Source organism: Balaenoptera ricei, chromosome 6, assembly GCF_028023285.1.
Source record: "Balaenoptera ricei isolate mBalRic1 chromosome 6, mBalRic1.hap2, whole genome shotgun sequence".
NCBI lineage: Eukaryota > Metazoa > Chordata > Mammalia > Artiodactyla > Balaenopteridae > Balaenoptera > Balaenoptera ricei.
This window is the reverse complement of record NC_082644.1, coordinates 3,324,698-3,345,968: the sequence shown is the minus strand read 5'-3', so window position 1 is coordinate 3,345,968 and position 21,271 is coordinate 3,324,698. Positions and strand designations below refer to the sequence as shown.

At 51.0% G+C, this 21,271-nt stretch overlaps 1 protein-coding gene and 1 long non-coding RNA gene across 2 annotated transcripts in view; one reads left to right on the top strand and one right to left on the bottom strand.

Annotated features, from left to right (window-relative positions):
- Positions 1-3,783: 3,783 nt before the first annotated feature.
- On the bottom strand, positions 3,784-16,586 carry LOC132368151 (uncharacterized). Its single transcript, XR_009503925.1, has 3 exons — positions 16,307-16,586; positions 15,812-16,123; positions 3,784-4,021 (listed from the first exon to the last, which is right to left on the bottom strand). It is a non-coding gene; the product is annotated as an uncharacterized LOC132368151 (long non-coding RNA).
- A 751-nt stretch (positions 16,587-17,337) lies between these two features.
- The window catches only part of MFAP3L (microfibril associated protein 3 like), a 43,412-nt gene continuing 39,478 nt past the window's right edge, over positions 17,338-21,271 (top strand). Inside the window, exon 1 of the mRNA XM_059926747.1 lies at positions 17,338-17,444. The gene's annotated coding sequence lies outside the window, so the exon portion shown is untranslated. The remainder of the gene's footprint in view (positions 17,445-21,271) is intronic.

Genomic DNA, 21,271 nt, shown 5'->3' with positions numbered 1-21,271 from the left:
GGTCCCTGGTGACCTGGACAAAAGCAGCTCCATGGCGTAGAGGTGGCGTGAACAGCTGATTGGAGGGGGCTTGGGACAGAGTGGGAGGGAAAGACTCCACACAGCTGTGTTCACTGTAAACACCTGGCGACGTGCAGGAAAACGTGCGCAGGCAGTGTGCCCTTGTCAGGAGGTTCCAGGTGAGGTCCCGTCCCCTGCATCTCTTTACTGGGGAGCTAAAATGATCATGCAAATCCGTCTATAATAAGTGAAAATATAATGATCAACATCCCCCTCTACATGCTTCAACCACAAGCAGCCCGCGCTGGCCTGAGTCCCGGGGGCTCAGGTCTGAGCCGTGGAAAGTGTAGGTCAAATTCAACGGTACATAAGACAGTCCAGTACATAACAGTTCAACTGTTGCAAAGTAACAGTCCCCAGGCGGTGCCCACCTTCTCCTGATTCCCAAGACGACCAGACGACGCACACCCGGTCTACTGTTCCCTAACGCCAGTGATGGAGCACTGTGAAATTAATGAGGCCCCTGACAACTTGAAGATCCTTTTCATTAATTCAAACAGACGTTTACAGAACCCTTTCCACGCAGCAAGAACGCGCTCAACGCCACATTTAAGGAGATGAACGGGGTCGCCGAACGCTTACTCTGCACCGTGGCCACGTCTACCCAGGACGAGCACGGCGCCAGCCACACCCACGCCCGTCAGCGCCACTGAGAAGCAGGCGAAGCAGGGACTGCAGGCACCTGAAGCTCGGAAGACCTAAAAAGGTAGAAAACCTGGGGAAATCCAGCTGTAACACAACACATAAAACAGCCGCGGAAGGGACCTTATTACTGGGGTTGACACCGTCAGGGGACTTTCTCGCAGGGCTCTGGACAGGGTCCTGTCCTGACCTCGTGCTCCCAGCACCTCCCCCGGTCACTGTGTATGGCTATCACTTAATTAACACTTATTACACTAATTATCTCCCTTGCTCTCTTTCCTGAGTCATAACCATTACCCCTCTTTCTAGCAAATACAAAGTCAGGTTTAATGAGTGCAGACGAATCAACAGCCGAATCAACATGGAGAAGCTCGCAGGACCCACCGACGTTTCTCTCCAGCCTCAAGGCGGTTTCTGTGCTGCTCATGGTGATGCCCTAAACATCCAGTCCCTGGGATTGCAGTCTGCCTGCCCACGAAGCGGGTCTTCAAAGTACAACAGGGAAGAAAAAGAGGACTAAAAGCCGGGTTGGGTGACACAGATGAGGTGAAAAGTCACAGGGCTGTATCTTGGCGAGTCTTTGAACCTGCTGATGATGGACACGCACAGGAGAGTCTTACAGTCAGGAGGCTAAGTGCGTTCCCACATTACCTGACTTAATGCTCAAGGCAACCCGGAGGAGTCATCAGCCCTACTTCACAGATGAAGAAGCTGAGGTTCTGGGACACCTGGGGGATGGACAACCCTGGGCTGGGCTCAGGGCCAGACAGAGGAGTGGGGGAAGTCCAGCTGGGGTCCTCCACGGGGACACGGCGGCTGCACCAGTGTGTGTGTGCAATGTGGTCAGGAAAGAAGAGGCAGAGGAGTGAGACTCTGCCGGAGGGTTGGCCACATTTACGGGCCGACTTGGCACACAACTGCTCAAGAGAAAGAAGCCTGATTGGAACGTGGACTGTGTCAAAGGCCCAGAAACATACAGACCTAGATTTATCATCAATGGTCATCAGAAGGGAAGAATAAACATGAAAGGCTTGTGGGAATGACAATGGTTAGGATGTTCAAGCTTCAATAATTCACGACAGCCTGGGAAATCTCAGAAGTCCATATGTAGGATCGCTTCAAATTGTATCACATTCTTTTTTTTCTTAAAATATATTTATTTATTTATTTTTGGCTGCATTGGGTCTTCGTTGAGCTGTGCGGGCTTCTCATTGCCGTGGCTTCTCTTGTTGCGGAGCACAGGCTCTAGGTGCGTGGGCTTCAGTAGTTGTGGCTCACAGGCTCTAGAGCGCAGGCTCAGTAGTTGTGGCGCACGGGCTTAGTTGCTCCGTGGCATGTGGGATCTTCCTGGACCAGGGCTCGAACCCATGTCTCCTGCATTGGCAGGCAGATTCTTAACCACTGCGCCACCAGGTAAGTCCCACATTACATTCTTTGGCTGTAGTGAAAAATGCCCAGGTTATTTGAAACGTAGATTGAAGTAACAAGCCTTGACCAGCAGGTGGCAGGTTTGTCTCATGATGACTTCAAAAGCTCACAGAAAGGATGACAGTAAATTTTTGATTCTGAGTGATACCATCACAAAAATCCAAATGTATCTCATATTTAGCAGGAATTATGAACGCAGCATTGTTTAATCATACTATGGCCTTGAGTTTCATGAATAATGTTGTCTGAATCTGTTCATTCAATTAACTGTAAGAATACAAGATAATACATGTAGGTATTAAGTGAATTAATTGTCAAGACATTTCTGCATACTCCATGTAATGCATAATGTCTAGGCCATTCTAAGTCATAGCGGGGGGAAGTAATATATTTAAACATTGATTTTCCCATTAAGATATTTAACATATTTTGTCTTCCTATGTGAGGCCTGTCACTAATTGTATATTGCATACTCCTGGGTCTCATTTAATTAAAAAAAAGTTCAAGTTTTCATCAAAAAGTTCAAGTTTTCATTCATTGTAGAGAAATAACAAAATTTACTTTTAACTTTTCAGAAAGATTAATATGTGGCTGTGATTTTTATAATATTTAAAAGTATATTTCATATAGTACTCAAAATTAAAATGGTAAACCTTGTAGGATAATCATGGTAAGTATATGTTTACTCTCAAAATATTTGCCGAGTCTAGTCCAGTAAGAGAACACATTTTCCTCTGTTGACCTATTTACATTAAGTCAACCTCTGGCTTCCCTAGCTGGTATGACAGGTCAACAAGCATGGCCCTGCCCCAGCAGGAAGCTGGCATGAAGCAGGAAAGAGAAGGTTCCCGCCTTCAAGGAGCCCATAGCTTTGTTATAGAGATGAGACCATCAGAGTCTTATGTCCCTGGGAGCTTTCTAAAGCTCTCAAAGATATGATTGCACCTACAGTCCCAACAAAAGACTTAACATCACCAAGGTGCAGAATGTCAGCGAGTTTCACATTTAGGTAAAGAAAGGCCAGCCAGGCACTCATTACCTGGGTCGCCCATTACCACCCACTCCACAGCCCAGCCCCACACGTCCACTCTTCAAAATCCAGGTGATTAAAACCTGTATTTCAGGGCCTCCCTGGTGGCGCAGTGGTTAAGAATCTGCCTGCCAGTGCAGGGGACACGGGTTCGAGCCCTGGTCTGGGAGGATCCCACATGCCGCAGAGCAACTAAGCCCATGAGCCACAACTACTGAGCCTGCGCGTCTGGAGCCTGTGCTCCACAACGGGAGAGGCCGCGATAGTGAGAGGCCCACGCACCGCGATGAAGAATGGCCCCCACTTGCCGCAACTAGAGAAAGCCCTCGCACAACACAGCCAAAAATAAATTAATTAATTAATTAATTAATTAAAAAAAAAAAAACCCTGTATTTCAGGGCAATTGCTTCCCTGGCAATCTAGTGGTTAGGACTCCACACTTCCACTGCAGGGGGCCCAGGTTCAATCTCTGGTCTGGGAACTAAGATCCCGCCTGCTGCATGGCATGGTCAAAAACCGAAACAAAACAAAACAAAACAACCCAACTTGTATTTCAGAAAAATTTTACATGCCTATGTATCAGACTTCCTTTTAATAATGGAACCAGAAATCTTTCCATCAACAAATGCCAGGAGACTAATAAATGCATGGCATGATTAAAACATAAGATGGTGTGTACATTTCAAATTTCAGTGAATAAAAATCAGGAGACAGAAGGGACCAAGTTACTAAAGGCTGGTGGTACAGAGTTGGGCCGTCTGCTGGTGAGAACAGCTAGGGAAGGTTTCCTGGTAGTGATGGAGGTGGACTGGAGCCAGGAGGATGGGCAGAGTCGGAGAAAGAAGAGAAGGACCACCGGGGCTGGAGAGACACAAGGGCAAACAAAGGAGCTTTAATTATTTTGCAGCATTTGAAGGACCCTTTACCTGATTTAATTTTTAAATACAATCTTTACTGCCCACTGATCTCACGTGCAAAATAATCAGGTTGCATCCAATAATCTCCCAGGGCCCTACTGGGTCTACGCCTCCATAAGCTGATTATCTTCATGCCGATCACACTGTTGTGTACTGAACTGTGTCCCCCAAAATTCATATACTGAAGTCCTGACGCATCCTTCCCCAGAGGGACAACGGCCCTACTGACACCGTGATCTTGGATTTCTAGCCTCCAGAACTAAGAAACAAGTTTCCCTTTAAGCCACTCAGTTTGTGGTACGTAGTAACAAACTACTTGTTAGCAAACTACTAACACACATCAACCAAAATTTACCACCTTCATCTCAATATTTGGTATGTATAAACATACATGGTGAAATCCAACGTAAGTATTCAGATGGAGTCAGCCATTAGAATTACAGATCAGGGGGAAAAAAACTGTTTCCTGCAGAGGCTGGCTAAATTCAAAGAGTCTGGGTGAAGCCTCTTTTGCTGCCTTAAAAATCAAGCATGGCTGCTGGTGGCAGCCAGTGAAATAGCCAAGGGGCCGATGAGGCCACCCTGTGAGCTCCACACCACGTGGAGGGCCGCTCACACCTCTGCTCTGCCCATCATCGGCTTGTTTGGAACATCAGGGTATTCACACTGCTCTCCTTGAGAAGTTCTTCTTGCTCTTGGTCAAGCAGGGCATCCGCTGGCATAGGGACCACTTCGTGCGGCAGAGCTGGGCTTTCAGCTCCGATGCCAACCTGAAAGATGGCCCAGGATGCCGCGACCCTGACTCTGACCCTCACACCCTCTGTCCGGTGGCAGTACCGTGCCGATTCTGAAAACACTGGCCACGACTCTTTGTGTCTTGGGTGACTTATTAATAGACATCCCTATTTCCAAAAAGGACTTGAGGTAACTTAAAAAAAACACCTGGCCAACATGTACATTATAAACTGTTACACGTTTTATAAGGTCTGCTCTTATGGGGTTGTAAGGTCTTCTCAGATACCCCCTGGAAATGTCTGTCTGTGCTCCTAGATCAACACGTGTTTCAAACTCTGAAATAAGTTTTATCGGCCAGGACATCATCCTCTACACATAGCAGATAATCACAGGTAAACCAATCAGTGTCCATGGCAGAGAAAGGGGTGAGAAGTTCTCACTCATTCTTATGATCTGCTAATCACGTTCCCCTGTAACAGGCTCCGTAACACAATAGAATTCCTTATATTGCAGGAAAACTTACTTCGTGGAAAAAAAATTTTTTTTACATTTCTAACTTATTCTTGTGTATACTCAATGGTGATCAAATTTTTTAAAAAAACTAAAGATAGAAAAAACTATGGTAAGAACCAAATATATAACAGGAAAACAAGGAGTGCAAAAAAAATAGGAAAAATGGAAATGAATGGAGTGAGTCCATTTTTCTAGAGAAATAACCTTTCAAGCACTACAATTCCTGACAAGTTTTTTGCACAGAGAAAAGCAATTCAAGAAAAGGGGCAGGAGTGGGGAATAACTTAGAAAAGTTTACATTTTTAACAAATTAATTTTTAAGAAAATTTTCAAAGAGAAAATCAGAATCCAAGAGTTTCAGTGTGAACACCTAAATCATAGGCTTTTTCTGTAGGAGATCTTTTGAATTATCCTAAAGGATCTCAAAACAAGCAAAACCCAGAACCATCTCTTCAAAAGCTGTATCTCCGGTACTTGCACTGGAATCACAGTCCCATAAACACCACGTACAGACGACCCCATGGCAGTACCGCGTGCTCTACTCCGAAAGCTTCATTCAGTGCATCCTCACAAAAAGGAAGCTTCTCTGCCCCCTCCCAGCAGCACCTGCACTCAGCTGACACGAACGCTGCTGCCCCCCCTTAGATGGTCTCCCCATGGCCCTGCTGTCAGCTGATGGCTCCGCTGGGAGACAGGAGTCTGGGAAAGACCGTGTTCCAGACAAATGTTTTCTGGAAACATACTGTCTTAGTCAGCCCAGGCTGCTGTAACAAAACTCCCCAGGCTGGGGGCTTAAACAGCAGATGTTATTATCGCCGTTTGGAGGCAGGGAGTCCGCAGCCAGGGCCGGCTTCCCGGGAAGCCCCCCTCCGCCTGCGTGGCTGCCTCTGGGGGGAGGTCCTCGCCGGCTCTGCGCACAGGGGCACTAGCCCAGCAGGAGGGCTCTCCCTTCACCCCCCGATTACCTCCCCGCCATCCTAAGTCCATCCCACTGGGGGTTAGGCTTCCACATGGGACCTCTGGGCGGACAGGACTCCGTCCACAGCACAGAGAAGGATGGACCCAGCCCGCCCGCCTTTGCGGTCCTGCCCACGGACATCACTCCTTGGCGCACGGTTGGTACAAGCCCAGCAGGACTCACCCGCAGTGGGCTTGGGGTCTGCCCCCTGCCAGGTGCTGGGACGCGGGGACGTCCACGCATAGGGCCCTGCAGGGAACACACTCGCGCACAGTGTCACGGCACGTCGGGGAAGCGCCAGGCGCCCTGGAAAATGCAGGGCAGCTCAGATGGCAGGAGTGCCCGGGTGGGGGGGAGACGCCCCTCGGCAGGATGGCCAGGGGCCGCCGGCGGGACGAGCGGGACGCAGAGCCTCTGGCTTCTGAGGGGCTCAGCACGCGGACGTCCAGCCGCTCGGCCACCGAGGGACGCCAGGCCGCCGGGAAGGGGTCGTTGTTGGGAATGTGAAACTTAATTACTATTAAATTACTACATTAGATATAATTACTATTAACAAAAATTAAATGTAATTAATAAAAACGAGAAGACACCAAACTCACGGCGCTTATGGAATCCACACGCTCCACACGCAGTTCCTGCTCGGCTGCCTGTACCTGGCGCCCTCTGTGGCACTGTCAGTACGCACCTCGCTGGAAGATAAGCCGTTGTGGGCCCTGGTACTTAAGCCGAAACTTAAGCAGCATCCCTGGCACTTAAACCATCAGGTCGTTTGAGAGTAAATCTCGCACTGGCTTTGATCACCCAGGTTCCTGAGCAGGTTACAAACAGGATCCTGATGGCACCTAGATGAGCAAGGTCATCGTTAAAGGAAAGGCCGAGAAACACACAGGGCACTCGTACCAGTGGAGCAGAAATACTGCACCTCCGGTCCAAAGACAGTACTGATGATGAACTTCACACATAAAGTCAACTTCCAGCTGCCCACCCGATCGTCCCGGTTTTCTAATATCGGTGACAAGCCACACCCATCCGCTCTTGCCTCATATGCAACCTCCCGTGACCATCTTAAAACCACAACGAGGTGAGGTTAAATGCCAAACATAAATGACATCCTGGCTTTACTGTCACGCTGATGTGTCCTGTGACCTGAGAGCAGTAACCAACCCAACAGGCCTTTCTTGAATAGTTCAAGCTGGATCAAAACAGCGGCCGTGCACAGCCCAGCTCCAGAAGGGCTGCCTCTCACATAACATAACTCAGTCAAAGAACTGCCACGACTTCCAGGCTCCTTCACATCACAGAAACCCTACTTTCAGCACAAAAGGCAATGCAGTCTCTGACCCCGCATCCGACCCTTCCCTACGTGGGATGCAGAAAATGCAACTCCTTACGTTTAATCCTCAGAGTGAAATGTACTAACGAATAAAGGTCTACTATTAGGGCAGAACGAGTAGAGAGATTCCTTCAAGACCGTAGATCGGACTGCCCAGACATTCGTACAGAGACGCTCCTCTCATTCTCCCATTGGAGAGAGATTATATACTCAAACGGGAAGGTTAAGCTTTATGGTCAAGGCAAGGGCTTTTCTAGAGTAATTTTTACTACATACTAATCTCAGAGATTAGCCATACATGAAAAGCCACCTCCCCAAATACCAACCTGCTTCTGATCAAATCATCATTCAGGTTTTTTAGGTAAACAACTATTCAAAAGGAAGTCACTGCCTTTCTTTCATGTACGTTTCCTCATAAAGACTAGCTCACTTAAAACCATTGTATATAAAATGGATAACTAAGAAGGACCTACTGTATAGCACAGGGAACTCCACTCAACACTGTGTCATGACCTATATATATGGGAAAAGAATCTAAAAAAGAGTGGATATATATGTATGTCCACTCACTTTGACTCACTTTGCTGCCCACCTGAAACTAACACATCATCGTAAACCAGCTATACTCCAAAAAAAATTAATTAAAAAAAAACCCAAAAACTGTTTAAGTCACTCTTAAGTTCAGGTTTTACCCAGCAGACGCTGAGCCAGTACCAACCGTGTGTACGATAACACCCTGGACGCAGAGGCTGCATGGACAGGAGACGTGGCCGCCGTCCTCAAGGAGTTTCAACTAGTTTGGGGGGATGGGCAATGTGTGTTCAATGCCGTGTGCGTGATAAAACAATTTTAATGTTGCGCCAGATAAAAATAAGATTCCTTAATTTGCTGTGTAGTAAAATTCTTTAGCCTGATTAAAAATGTGGCATGCGTTATTATTTGTTCTTGCTGTAACCCTGTCACAGCAAATGCATTCATCATGCTTAATGTTTTTATTCATCTTCCTACATAAATAACTTATGGGACAAGAATCACTCTCCAATTTGTTTTATGGCTCAAAAAAAAAGGCACCCTAGTTCTTTCGTAAATGAACTGTCACTGTAAGTTATGCAATGTTCCTAAATTGTTAGACAAATCTGGCATATTAATTTCATAATAAATTAAAATGTATGTATGAGACTCAATTTTCCCACTTATGTGCAGTATTAGTCTCACTGGCCCAAAATATTGCATCTAATGCATTCTGAAAGTCACAGATTCTATGGCTAATTTCTTGTGCTGACGTTAAGAGCAAATCGTTGTGACGATTGTACAACACTGCCCCTTTAACACTTCACGTGGGCACCATCACCTTAATGTTTAGGAGGATGCAGCTTGACTGTTAATGCAGCAACTGAAAAATATTCTCACTCTAAAACGATCAGTATGTGTTTATAGATATTAAAGATACTGATTCCATGAAGACATTGCACTCACCTGACAAGAGGATGAAGTGCGGACATACATCCCCTCTTAAGCTCCTGTTTCCTGTCTCTTCACGGTCCACCTCAAGGAACCCACGGCTCTCACTAAGACTCGGGATTGAGGTGCAGCTCAAAGAGCCTGCTGGCTTTGAGGGGCTCGAGGAAAGCCCAGGGGGACCCACAGGACGCTGGGAATCCTCAGCAGGGCTGGGTCAGGGTAACAGAGTCTAGCCCCAGAAACCAGCAGGTCATCGGCCTGTGCTCGGGGGGAGCAGAGGTGACAGGAGGACAGCGGGAGGATCATCCAGCCCCAGTGCCAGGCCTCAACCTCGTGCCGCCACGAGCGGGGGGAGACTGGGGGTGGTTGAAGGCAAAGGACCCGCACCCTCCTCCATCACCCCCGACCCTGAGGACAGGGACGGGAGAGGAAGCGGAACAGGGTAACCGCGAGTCCCTGGAGGGTCGCATCACCCTGCGCTTTCAGCCTTCAGCCTCCTGGCCCCCCAGGCCCTGCCCGCAAAGAGGCCCTGCCCGCAGAGAGGCCCACTCAGACCACGGCCTTCTCCCACAGGAAGTGAGGCCCCGGAGGACCCAGCGACAGGGGGCACTTTCGGAGAAGCTGGGGCGGCCATCCTGCTCTCTTAACTGGTTCCTGACAATCAAATGCAGTAGATCTCACAAACACCAGAAAGGTGTATTTCATGTGGGTCTAAAAGCTAGCAGTGCTAGAATGATGTAATTCTATGCTCCTAACTTGCCTGTCAGATCATATTTTGAATACTTTAAGTTAATAACAACATTTAAAGGAAACCTGAGCCAGAATCTCGTAAGAAATAAATCAATTCAACCCTCTCCACGTGCGGTCTTGGGAGCCGTCCTGGACGCGAGGTCAGCGGAACCAGCCTGGCTTGACCCCGGGGGTCTCAGCACTGACTTGGTTCCTCCTTTCCCTGGTAGTTTTCTCATGACTCTCCCCATGACGCTACAAAAGGAAAGGAAATAACCCTCTCAAGAAGTCGTGTGAGAGTCAAAACGAGCGAAAATAAGGGAGAGACAGAAAACCAGATTCAGCCTTCAGAACCAAAGCCCCCAGGTAGTGGAAGGCGGTCATGGGAACCTGACAATGTAAACTCCAGGCCGCAGCGGGAACGCGGTCTCCCCGCAGAACTAGCTTGGTGCTCAGCTAGCACTGACACCTTCAGAGCTGTCCCCGGCTCTCCTGTTTCTCTGGTGCCCTCAGGGGTCGGGGCCCAGCACCAGGTGAATTATAGGTTGGTGAGTGCCTAACAGATGATGAGGTATGACCTGCTGTGTCTCTTACGGGGAATAAGCAATGGCGGACTTTTAATGTAATTAAATGTAATATTCATGTACCAGCCAGAGATTCCTGAAGCTGCGCTGGTTAGCTCAGTCCGTTTGCAGTCCTTAGTACTACAGGCCAAAGCACAGACACGCAATTATAAATCACTGAAATCAGCCACGTGGAGACAGCTGGGCAAAGCCCTCTCCTACTCCACTCTGATTGCTGCCGACATCGCCAGCCAATGTCACTGGGCATCTCAGCAATTCCTAGCTGCACTTCTCACCTGACCCTACACCCCACACTGTGGGCAGCAAATCGCAATTTCCATTCAACTTAAGCAAACTGGCTCGTTTAGTTCATACATACGATTACAACATTCCTCAAGTTTTAGGGATGGTTGATTCCAAGACACTTTTAGATTTCCTATTAAAGCAAAAGGAAAGGCTCATTGAAATTAATAGCAGAAATGCTGACCTATTACAGTAGAGAGCCCTTGAACCACGATGCTAAAAAAAACAGCCACTTAGTAACCTTCTCCTGCAAACATTTTCATGAACTCAGCCATACACTCATCCAGGATGTATTTGCAGCTCTGCTTTTTTGCCAGCTGACCCAAATCAGGGAGGAACAGTCTGGTAACCGACCTGAAACACTTCATCAGAAAGAAAAGCCGAATCAAGATGACACAGACCGAGGCCAGAGTCTGGATGGCGTTTCCCACTAACCAGCTGAATGACAGATTTTGTATTTTTACACGCCTGCCTCCGAGATACTCCGACCTGTAGTTCTAACACCAATTTCAACACGTGATTCAACAAAATCGATGGGCATCAATGATGTGCCAGAACCTACACGAGATGAGATTGAAAAGATTACTAAAGAGAAGCTGCAGAGTTTGTGTCCGCCTGACACGCAGGCGTGGTCCAGGAGGAGAGCCCCGTGCCCTCGGCCGCACAGTTCGGCTGTACCAACCCCCGCGCGGGCCAGAAGCAAAGAAAAACTATTCACGAGCACACTCGCCACGATGGAGAACACACCACACAGCCGTTCCTGTAGTGACAGGTGGAAACTGTACTTATTATCAGGCAGACGGGGGCAGGGATCTGAGTGAAGGCCGGCACGCTTGGGCTGTCTCTCTTGTGCCGGAGGGAAGTTCCAGTCTGTTAGGAAACTTCATCCCCAGGCGGGGCTCAAGCCGCAGTTGTAACAGCATCAAAAGTGAGTTTCAGGCCCCGTGTCAGCCCCGGCCCGTGGTGACACATCACGTGTGGATGTCCAGTGCCTCCACGCTGCCCGCTGCGGAGCCCCAGCCCCGGGCAGGTCCTGGGCTTGGGCCGCCGGCTCCCTGGACCTAACCTCGGCCGGCAGACGGGAGGGCTCCAGAGGAGGACGGTACCCACGTAAAAGCAAGGCCTCCCACCTCCCAGTCCTTCAAATCTCCTATGAAAACCAGCTCTTTCCACCTTCTCTGGGGCGAGCATCTCACTCTCCCCATTCCTGCCTCGGGAGGGCCCCTTCCCCCAGCCCCTCCCACCCACCACGTGGCCTCGTACCCCCCGTCAGCCGCCTTGGCCTCTGCCCGCCCAGCTCGGCTCAGCTCAGCCGCCCCTCGGGGCTCCCCGCCCCCCGCCTTCATCCCGGCTGGAGCCCCTGTGTCCACTTTTTATCACGTGTATCCACGGACGGAATTTCCTTTCCTTCCCTCTTAATTCTAGCAAATGACTGCTGAGAAAAGAGCGAGGCGTGGAATCGCCAGCACAGAAATCACACCTCGACTCTCCGAGCTCACCTTGGAGTCCTCATCGTGCAGGGGTCCCGGTCACTCCTACGCAGGTCAGAAAGGCTGCGGACACTCCCCTGGGCAGAGCCCCGGGCTTCGAGCCGCACCTGACCTGGGCGCGGGGTCTCCCGAGCTGCTGTGCTCCTGGAGAACATCTCGGCATCCCTGGGTGTCTCTCTCCCATGTTCTGACCAGCGATGTGTTTGTTCGTTTCATTACACGGGTCACCCAACTTTGACCCGTGCTGGGAAAGTGGATCCTTGGCCTTCCCTCCTTCCCGAGGAAATTATAAACTCAAAGACCAGGACACCAAGCTACGCGCAAGACCTAACTTCCTCAGAATCCGAGGGAAACCGCTGTGAAGTCCGTTTTCACAACGCCCCTGCCCCGGGACCCGCCCCACCTCCGAGGCAGCCTCTCCCGGCTCTTCACGGAGAGGTTCCCGCCTCTGACCTTCCCACCGCCTCTCAGGAAGGCCCTACACACGGAGGGGACCCCCGGATCCATCCCTTCTCCTGCCAATAACCCGTGTCCCTAAAACCAAGTCACCGTCGGGAGTGAAACCCAAAGGGGGCAGCAGGCTCAGCTGGAAGGTGACCAGGGCCTTGCTGTGGCCTCAGAAAACGATCAGGGAGGGCGGGACCCCCAGCTGGGGCACCGGCCCTACTCAGGCTGCAGGCAGCCCTTTGCTCTGCGGTTCCTGGCTAACTGGTTAGACAGCACACGTGCACACACCCCTCAAAGGACCAACATCAGGGCTCCGTCTACACCCAGACGAGGAAGGGAGTATTTCCCTAACCCTGACTCAGACTTTTCAAGAAGCTTCGCCCTCCTCAGCCAGCAAGTCACAGGGTTGTGGAGGGAAAGGCCTGCTTCCTTCCATTCCTCCCCCGCCCCCTCCTTACTGGCCTGGTCAGGCTCCCAGGAACAAGGACGCTGCCTAATGAGAGTCCCACAGCTCTCCTGGCCTCTTCCGGGAAGGGGTCGGGTCAGAGCCTCCACGGCCCGCTCACCCCCGCCAAGGGGGCTGCCCTGAGGACACAGGTGCTGGGGAATCACACGTGGCCTAAGAGGCCACCAAGTAAGGCCCGGGCGGCTCAACACGCCGATAAGCAAGCAGCTGCCTTACCTCGTGCTGCTCTAGATCCCCAGCCTCCCCAACACAAGCCCCCGCTGGTTAACACGCACAAACACGGGCAATGCTTCTGAAACGGGCCAACTCTCTTCCCACCCACGTGCATCTCTCCACCAGAGAAAACCAGTACTTGAAGTTCTGGACTAATACTTTGTTTTTTTCCTTTTATCCATATGACTTACAACTGTGTTTCTCAAATGTATCCAGAATCACCTGGAGGGCTTGTTAAACTCGCCGGCCCCCAGTCCACTCTGCTCAGGAGGTCTGGGTGGGTTAAGCCTCCCCGGCGAATCTGAAGCAGGTGGCCAGTCACCCCACAATCAGCTGGAAGTGCTCTCGGAAGGCAATACAAGCTGGCGGAACTGCAAGAAGCGTGTTCCTTCCTAAATGGTTAATCTGCCCTCTCTGTGTGCCACACTCTCATCAGAAAAAAAATCAAGCACAATCTATTCTAAGGAGTAACCTGTAATTAGAAGCTTATGACTACACTGTAGAAGGAAACAAGGAGAGAGAACAATGCAGTCTGTAGATTAATAAGCAATACAACACGGAACCCTGTGTAGCCACAGACTGATAAACAAGGACCTCAGACATGTCCTGATCTCTGAAGCTGAAGAAAATCCACTGGGTTGAAAGTCAAATCTGAGGTCTCACTTACATCACTCAAAGGGGTAGAACCATTTGGCAAACAGCATAAGATGTGACTTTGTTCTAGTTTTTTTTTCTGTGCACTCCACTAACAATTCTTGGGAAGAATTTTTTAAATTGATGAACTTTAAACATTAGATGGGTACATATACCTATCATTCATTTATTAAGTAAAAATCTTACTGAGGATTGAGAGCGAAGACACAGAGAGGGCTGACAGGAGCCCTTGTGGTCACGCTGCCTCAGTGCAGCAGAGATGAAGGAAAATAAATCAAGGTCAGGTGTGTCAGATGGAGACAAAGCACACGGCCCAGGGCGAGGTACCCAAGAGAAACCCCTGGGGAGGTCAGAGGAGATCCAGCCTGAACTGGGTGTTGAAGATATAACCGTTTGCCAAGGGGTGAGCAAGGTAAAAGGAGGGACAAGAGAACTACAGGAACACAGAGGTGTGACTTTTGGGGTCAGCTAGGATGGGGGACACGCGGGGACACTGGCTGGAGGCCAATCAGGAGAGGGAGACAGGGGCCAGTTTATGCTTAAAAACTTGGACTTTCTCCCGAAGGCAGTAGGAACCCGTGTAAGGATTTTTTGCAGATATACTGAAATATAATTTGCTGAGAAAGAAAAGTGTGTGGAGGCACAGAGGACGGATCGGAAGCACAGAGGGAGGATCCTTCTGGAAGGTCGTTGCTCTGTGGTTGATGGGGAAGCTGACACGGTCCGAAAAGGGTGGTGCAGGTGGAGGGTCCGCATCCAGCGAGGTCTAAGGGCAGCGTGGACAGGCCAGTGACCAGCTGGATGACGGGGGAAAGCAAATGAGCGAATCTGGGATAACAAACATCCAGATGTGTGCTGCGCATAGCTAAGAAGAAGGGGGTACCGGTCACCAAACTAGGACATGCAAGGGAGGAGCAACTACAGCTCGTGACTTCTGCTGGCGACATACCGGGTTCAAATTCTCACCCATCCTCTCCCAGGCTAGACGCTTCGCGGTGTGGACCTCCAAGGGGCCTGGGCAAGCTCAAGGGCAGGGCTCAGGAGGCACGGGCAATGATGGCGCCTCACCGTTCGCGAGAGGGAGGCGGGGGGCCTCAGCACAAGGTAGGGCTCTGGGGAGCACCAGAGTAAGCCCCCCAGGAAATTGTTCCCCAGAGGGGCCTTCACTACAGGTGGTGTCCCCAAGCACGCTGGCGCTGAACTGGGGCTGGACTAGGGGAGAGGGAAGCCGCCCTCGGAGGGAATCCCAATGAAACCGTGTAACTCAGATTGGCACTTGAACCCATGGTGTTTTAACTTAGATCACACACCTGGTCTCAGGACTTAATGAAGCTCAGGTTCTTGACGTCTCATCACAGAAAGAATTCAGTGAGAGACAAAGTGATAGATAAGACTTGGATTTATTTAGAGAAACACTCCACAGACAGAATGTGGGCCATCTCAGAAGGCAAGACCGGGACCAGGGTATGGGGGTTGTCAGTTTTTATAGGGGTGGGTAATTTCACAGGCTAATGAGTGGGAGACGTAGTCCAGCTATTTGGGGGGAGGGTGGGGATTTCCAGGAATTGGGCCACCGCCTACTTTTTGACCTTTAGGGTCAGCCTTGGAACTGTCATGGCACCTGTGGGTGTATCATTTAGCTGATGTGTTACAATGAGCCTATACTGAGGCTCAAGGTCTAGTGAATGCTGGCTAGTCCGCCATCTTGGACCTAGCTGGTTGTAACCAGTTTATGTCATGTCCTCGGGATATGTCTTCTTTGAAAGGTTGTGCCCTGCCCCCTTCCCTCATATTCCACTACCATGGCACCAAACTTGGTGCGGCAGCGTCCCCCCTCCCCGGACAGGAAACCCGCAAGACCCCACTCACCTGAAAGCATTTCTCTGGGTTCCTGAGTTTACTCCTCTCCTGCCTGTAGCCTCCCTTCCCTGGAAGCTCTCCATTCCCGTCTTCTCCTCCGAAACCGAAGGCTAGCAGCAAGTTCCCACACCCACCCAAGTGCATCCAAGGCGGCGCGAGCGCGCTCTGCAGGGTCCTGGAGAACGTGGAGTCTCAGAGGAAGGAAGAACTGAAGAAAAAATGGACTCTGACACCGCGCAATGATCTGAGAGTGAGGACAAGGCCTTCATCTTCGAAAAAGCAGGTGAAAACTTCGTGTCCTCATGCAATTGTCAAGGATGCCTATTAAATACGAGAAGAGAATGAAAGATTTGGGTTGCCTGGAAAACAAACCAGCTGAAAGTTCTTGAGGTAATGAAACTAATGTTGAAATAGGATTTCTAATTCAACTCACTTGTGACCCAGACCCACCCCCCCCCAGGCCCCCCCCCACTCCGGCCCGCGGCCCGGCCGGGTACCACGCACCTGCTCCCGGACCGCGCACCTGCGCCGCCCCCGCGCGGCCCGACCGGAGGCCCGGCTGGGTCTACCTGGGCGCCCGACGCGGCCGCGAGCCGGCGAGCATGCTCAGTCGGATCCTGACCCATTTTTGCGGCCGGGCCCGCGGCGGGGGTCGCAGCGCTCCCCCGCGAGGCTCGCCGGGGACGGGGAGAGATGGGGAGAGCGGAGCTGCGTCACCCCGCCCCCGGCAGCGCTCCCGCCCGGCGACTACCGGCGACTACCGGCTCCCGGGCGCCGTGGGAAATCTGCCGCTCCGGGTTTACGCCGCAGCCGAGGGGGCGGGGCTCGGGGCGGGGAGGGGCGGGGCCGACAGGGGCGGGGGCAGCCCGAGGAGGAGCGGGGGGCCGGCCTGGCACCAAGCGGTCCCGCCGTATGGAAAAGGGCAGCTTGCACTGCGGGGACGGGCCGCTCAACTTCTGCAGGCGCCTTAGAAAACCCGTCTTTCCTCACTGACAAAACACCACAGTGGTCACTAGAGAAAACTTAGAAACTCCAGATAGTCACAAAGGAGGAGACTAGAATCCCAAGCCCGCCGCTCAGAAGCCGCCGGTGGACGTCCCGCTCCTGCGGCTCCGCGCGCGGCGGGGGCGCTGCCGGGGCGGGCACCGCGGCCGCACGGGGACCCTGCTCGGGGTAGGTCCGGGGTCACGGGCCCAGGGCGGGTCCCGAGCCCCGCGTGCGGGAACCCGGGACCCACGCCGAGACGGCCGAGACTGCAGCACAGCCGCGCGGGGCGGGCGCCGGCCGGAGACAGCTGGGCGCGGGGTCTCGTCGCGGGGCCTCGGGGACCGAGGGGCCGCCCCCCGGTCCTGGCCCCTCCCCCGCGGGCCGGCCCGCTGCCCCGCCCCGCCCCGCCCCGCCCCGCCGCGCTGCCGCGAAGACCCGGCGGCGCCGCGCGCACTGGGCATGCTCCGCCCGGCCGCTCGGCCCCGCTGCGCTCCGGGAGGCTCCGCGCTCCCGCAGACCGCATCCTGCGCCGCCGCCAGCGCGGGGGCAGAGGCGGCCGCCGGGAGGCTGCGGGCGTCGGCGCGGCTCCCGGGCTGGCCATGGCTAGGGGCGCGCGGCGGCCGCTGGGGTGGCGAGGCGGCGTCAGGTTATCCAGGTTAGCCGGGCGCTGGCGGGCGGGGGCGCGGGGCGCGGGCGGCGGGGAGCCCCGCACCGCGTGGTGGCCGAGTCGCCGCCGCCGGCAACGCGGCCGCGCAACTTTGGGGCTTTCGGGCTGGAGGGGCCCGCGGCCGGGGCTGCGCGCCGGGAGGCGCCCGGGTCCCCGCGGCGGGCTCCTGGGTCTCAGGATGCTGCGGGATCCGGGAGCGGCGGGTCGGGGACACGGCGTCCCAGGCTCGTGCCATAGCCCTCCCACGGCTATAGGAGCGTGGTGTCCACAGCGCGCTTCCCAGGAGCCTCCCGGCCTCTGGGGAAAGGGGGCGCCAAGCCGCGGCGGGGCCTTCGCCGACTCCAGGTCGCCCGGGTCACCGGGCCTCAGTATCCCCGGGACGGGGGGTGGCGGTGGTGCACTGTCCCGGGCCCGGCAGGCCCTGAGCGCGGGCTGCGCGTCCTGGTGCCGCAGGGGTGCGGGGATCTGTGGGCTCCGCCAGCCGCCGCCTCCACTGGAGCTCTCGGAGTTTGTCGCATTTGACTCCATAGCAAGTTGACATCGGATTGCTTTATGGCGTGGAATGGGTAAACGTGTTTCATCGGCTTAAAGAACGAAGTAATTGCAGAGCCGATTTATTTTAAGCTCGACCATTAACCGGCCTTCCCCTCCAAAAAACTTGAGCTTGCAAGTTGCAAGATTTTTAAAGCAAGCTAGCCAAAAAGAAAAAAATGTTTGCGGGTCCATTACCCGCTCACACTGTAGAAAATAATGTATTGTGGTTGAATGGTCATTGTTTTTAAGCATACTTGTTGCAGAAAAGTTGGGTTACTGTAGCCATCTATATTGTGCGTTATTTTGGCTTTATGTTAAGAACTTGGAAGCGTAGCGTCGCAGAAGCGCAATTTTTTTTTTGTAAAGTTTTCTCACTTTTGTTTCTAAAGGAAACACATTTTTTTCTCAGTTGCTACTATGCTGAACATAGTAAAATTGTTCAAGATGAAATGCAAGCTGCAAGAAAATTATTTTCGGAAGGGATTAAGTTAGAACAATGTAATTCTACTGGGCGTTTTACTTTTATGGAAAACGAAATGTGTAGGTCCCACCACCGTTTCTGTTGGTTCTTAAAACATTTAGTACCATTATCACCCTTAGCATGACTGGATTTTAGGAGCAAGGCAAACAATCCTTTTCCTGGTGGGAACTAGTTCCACTTCTAACTAAAGCTCTATCTCTCAAGCCAGTTTCCATAAGTACTACTTAGTGGGTTCAGTTGTTTTATATATTAAGGTATTACAAAACATCTGGTTTTCGTTCTTCATAGACCTAGACTTTTGAGGTGCATTTGCTTTTCACTAGGTTGTGAATAGCTTTTAATGTTTGTTCTTTCTTGAGATGGCTCCAGCTCTCATTCCAGATGCTCCAGACCATTTCCCCAAGTGGGGTCTGTGTCGTGCCTGTAGGTGACCGAGATGTAATAACAGGAGTGAAGTGTCCAGACAGTAAGAGCGGCAACATGATGACTTTTTCTGCAAATTAGGCCTGCAGTCCTCCATTTTAGCCAAAGAGTTTGGTTGGTGGTGTTCATTGCCCTAGATGTTTTTCTTAATATATTTATAGAAGAATTTAGAAGTTTGAAAAAAGCCCAACACAAATACTGAGAAGTTGTGCTTCCCTTTTCTATAAAAATGCATCCAGTTCACAATCTGCCGTGTGTACTACACGTATGTACAGCTTATCCATTACGGCAGGGCCTGTGTTCTCAGGCTCCATTCCTCAGTGGGTGTTCGGACCATCTCCCCTCACCCTTGGCTTTTTGCTGACCTAGAGGAAGCAGCTAGGCCTGAGTTTCTGCTTTGTGAATGTGAGGTTTGATACAGATACATAGGCCCCCCCTTGTGGATCTGAAAATCCTACCTATTTTATCAGTGTTTTATCAGATACATAGGCCCCCCACCTTGTGGATCTGAAAATCCTACCTATTTTATCAGTGTTAGGAAAGACAGTGAAATTTAACAGAAGGCACATTTAAACACCACTCTTGGCTTTGGGAACTCCACATTCTGCTAACCTGAAACTAACAAAACCAACAGGAGTTAGGTTGAAGAGAGGTTTTATTACTGCTAATGAAGAAAAAAATAGCAGAGTAGACTTTGTATTCAAATTCAGAAACAGGTGATAATCTCTCCTCTTTTGTACCTAACTGTTGGGTTCTTGCAGCTCAACTGCTGGGCACATAGATTTTACTTTTAATTCCATGTCTTTAGGTTTCTATAGTGCATAGTCCTATTAGTCACATTGGATATTCCTGGCAAACTATTACCTTTAAAAGTACAGCTTTGCCCATTCACGAGACCGAAATTTATTCAATTCCTTGTTTGCCTTGCAATTTAAAGATTTGAGGCCATTTAAACTTTGCTTAATTTGAACTTTTTGTTCTATGCAAGAACTTCCAGATACTGAAATATCAAACAAATATTGTGGCAAAGTTGCTTTTAACCCCCAACAAAGTGCAGTCAGACTTGTTAGACGAGAATCATTTTCTTGGAATTCAGAAATAGTGCAAATAAGGTCACTTCCCTAATTCAGCATCTAACCAAGCATTTGGGATGTGGCTCGCCCTTTTCTAGCCAAGCCGAGGAGGACACTTGACAACACTTTGTGATCTATGGCAAATCACTTTAAAGTCAGAAACAGCCTTAGATGCAAATGGTTGATTTTAAGTGTGCAGGAAGACCTCCCTGGAATCGTTAAAGGGTTAAGGGGCTTGGTTAATTATGTGATAAGAACCAGTTAAGAGCTGTCAGAACTAGTTTCTAAGTTATACTCAGAAGTCTTGTGTGTTTACTGGTCTTGCCTCTGGCTGAGGCCTTTACTCATTAAAATATTCATTTTTCTTCCCCACAGTCTTTTATAGTTAGGCCCCTAAGGCTGCAAAAATGAGTAAGACACAGTGATTCACCATCTAGTCAGAGAGACAGGCTTGAGCACAAATAAACTGGAGTACAGAGTCAGTGCTGCCAGAGACCTGTCTTGGGTTGGAAGGGGAGGGGCCTCGTGAAAATATTGACATTTCCGTAGGATCTTAAGGAATGCCTAAGGAATTGGATAGGAGTCTTCTACCAGGGAAGTCCAGGCAGACAGACCACCATGATGGTAGTTAGGGTAATGCCCCCCCAACCCAAGATGTCCACTTTGGGACTGTGCAGATGTGGTTAAATGGAGGATCTGGAGGTGGAGAGATTATTCTGGATTATCCAGTGGGCCCCAGGTAATCGCACGAGGGAAGCAGAGGTCAGTGTCAGATGCATGTGAGGAAGACTGGCTGGCCATTGCTAGCCTTGAAGATGAAGGGGCCAAGGAACGGGGGCAGCCTCTGGAAGCTGGTAAAGGCCAGGACACAGATTGCTGCCCCCCGAGCTTCCAGAAGGAGCACAGGCCTGCCAGCTCCTTGATTAGCCCATCCTGACCCATGTGGAACTTTTCACCCGCAGAACTGAAAGATAACAAATGTGTGTATAAGTCAATGAACGACTTGGTGCCTTAGAAAGGAGCCATAGAAAGATCATCCGACCATACACAAAGAAAGATCTGGTGTGATGGAATCAGGGGCCGGGGCAAAGGAGTTTGGATTTCATCCTATTATAGATAAATGATGGGAAATCAACTGAGGATTTTTAAACAGGAGCATGTGATGGACAAACCGCTGCCAGTTTTATCTTCCTGAAAAAGCAGTATACAGCTAAACCCCAGGTTTCACAGGGCAGTTCGACAAAGGGTGTGTAACTAGAGGTGGTCCGTGGCAGATGGGAATCTGGAACCAGCGTGTCGTATAA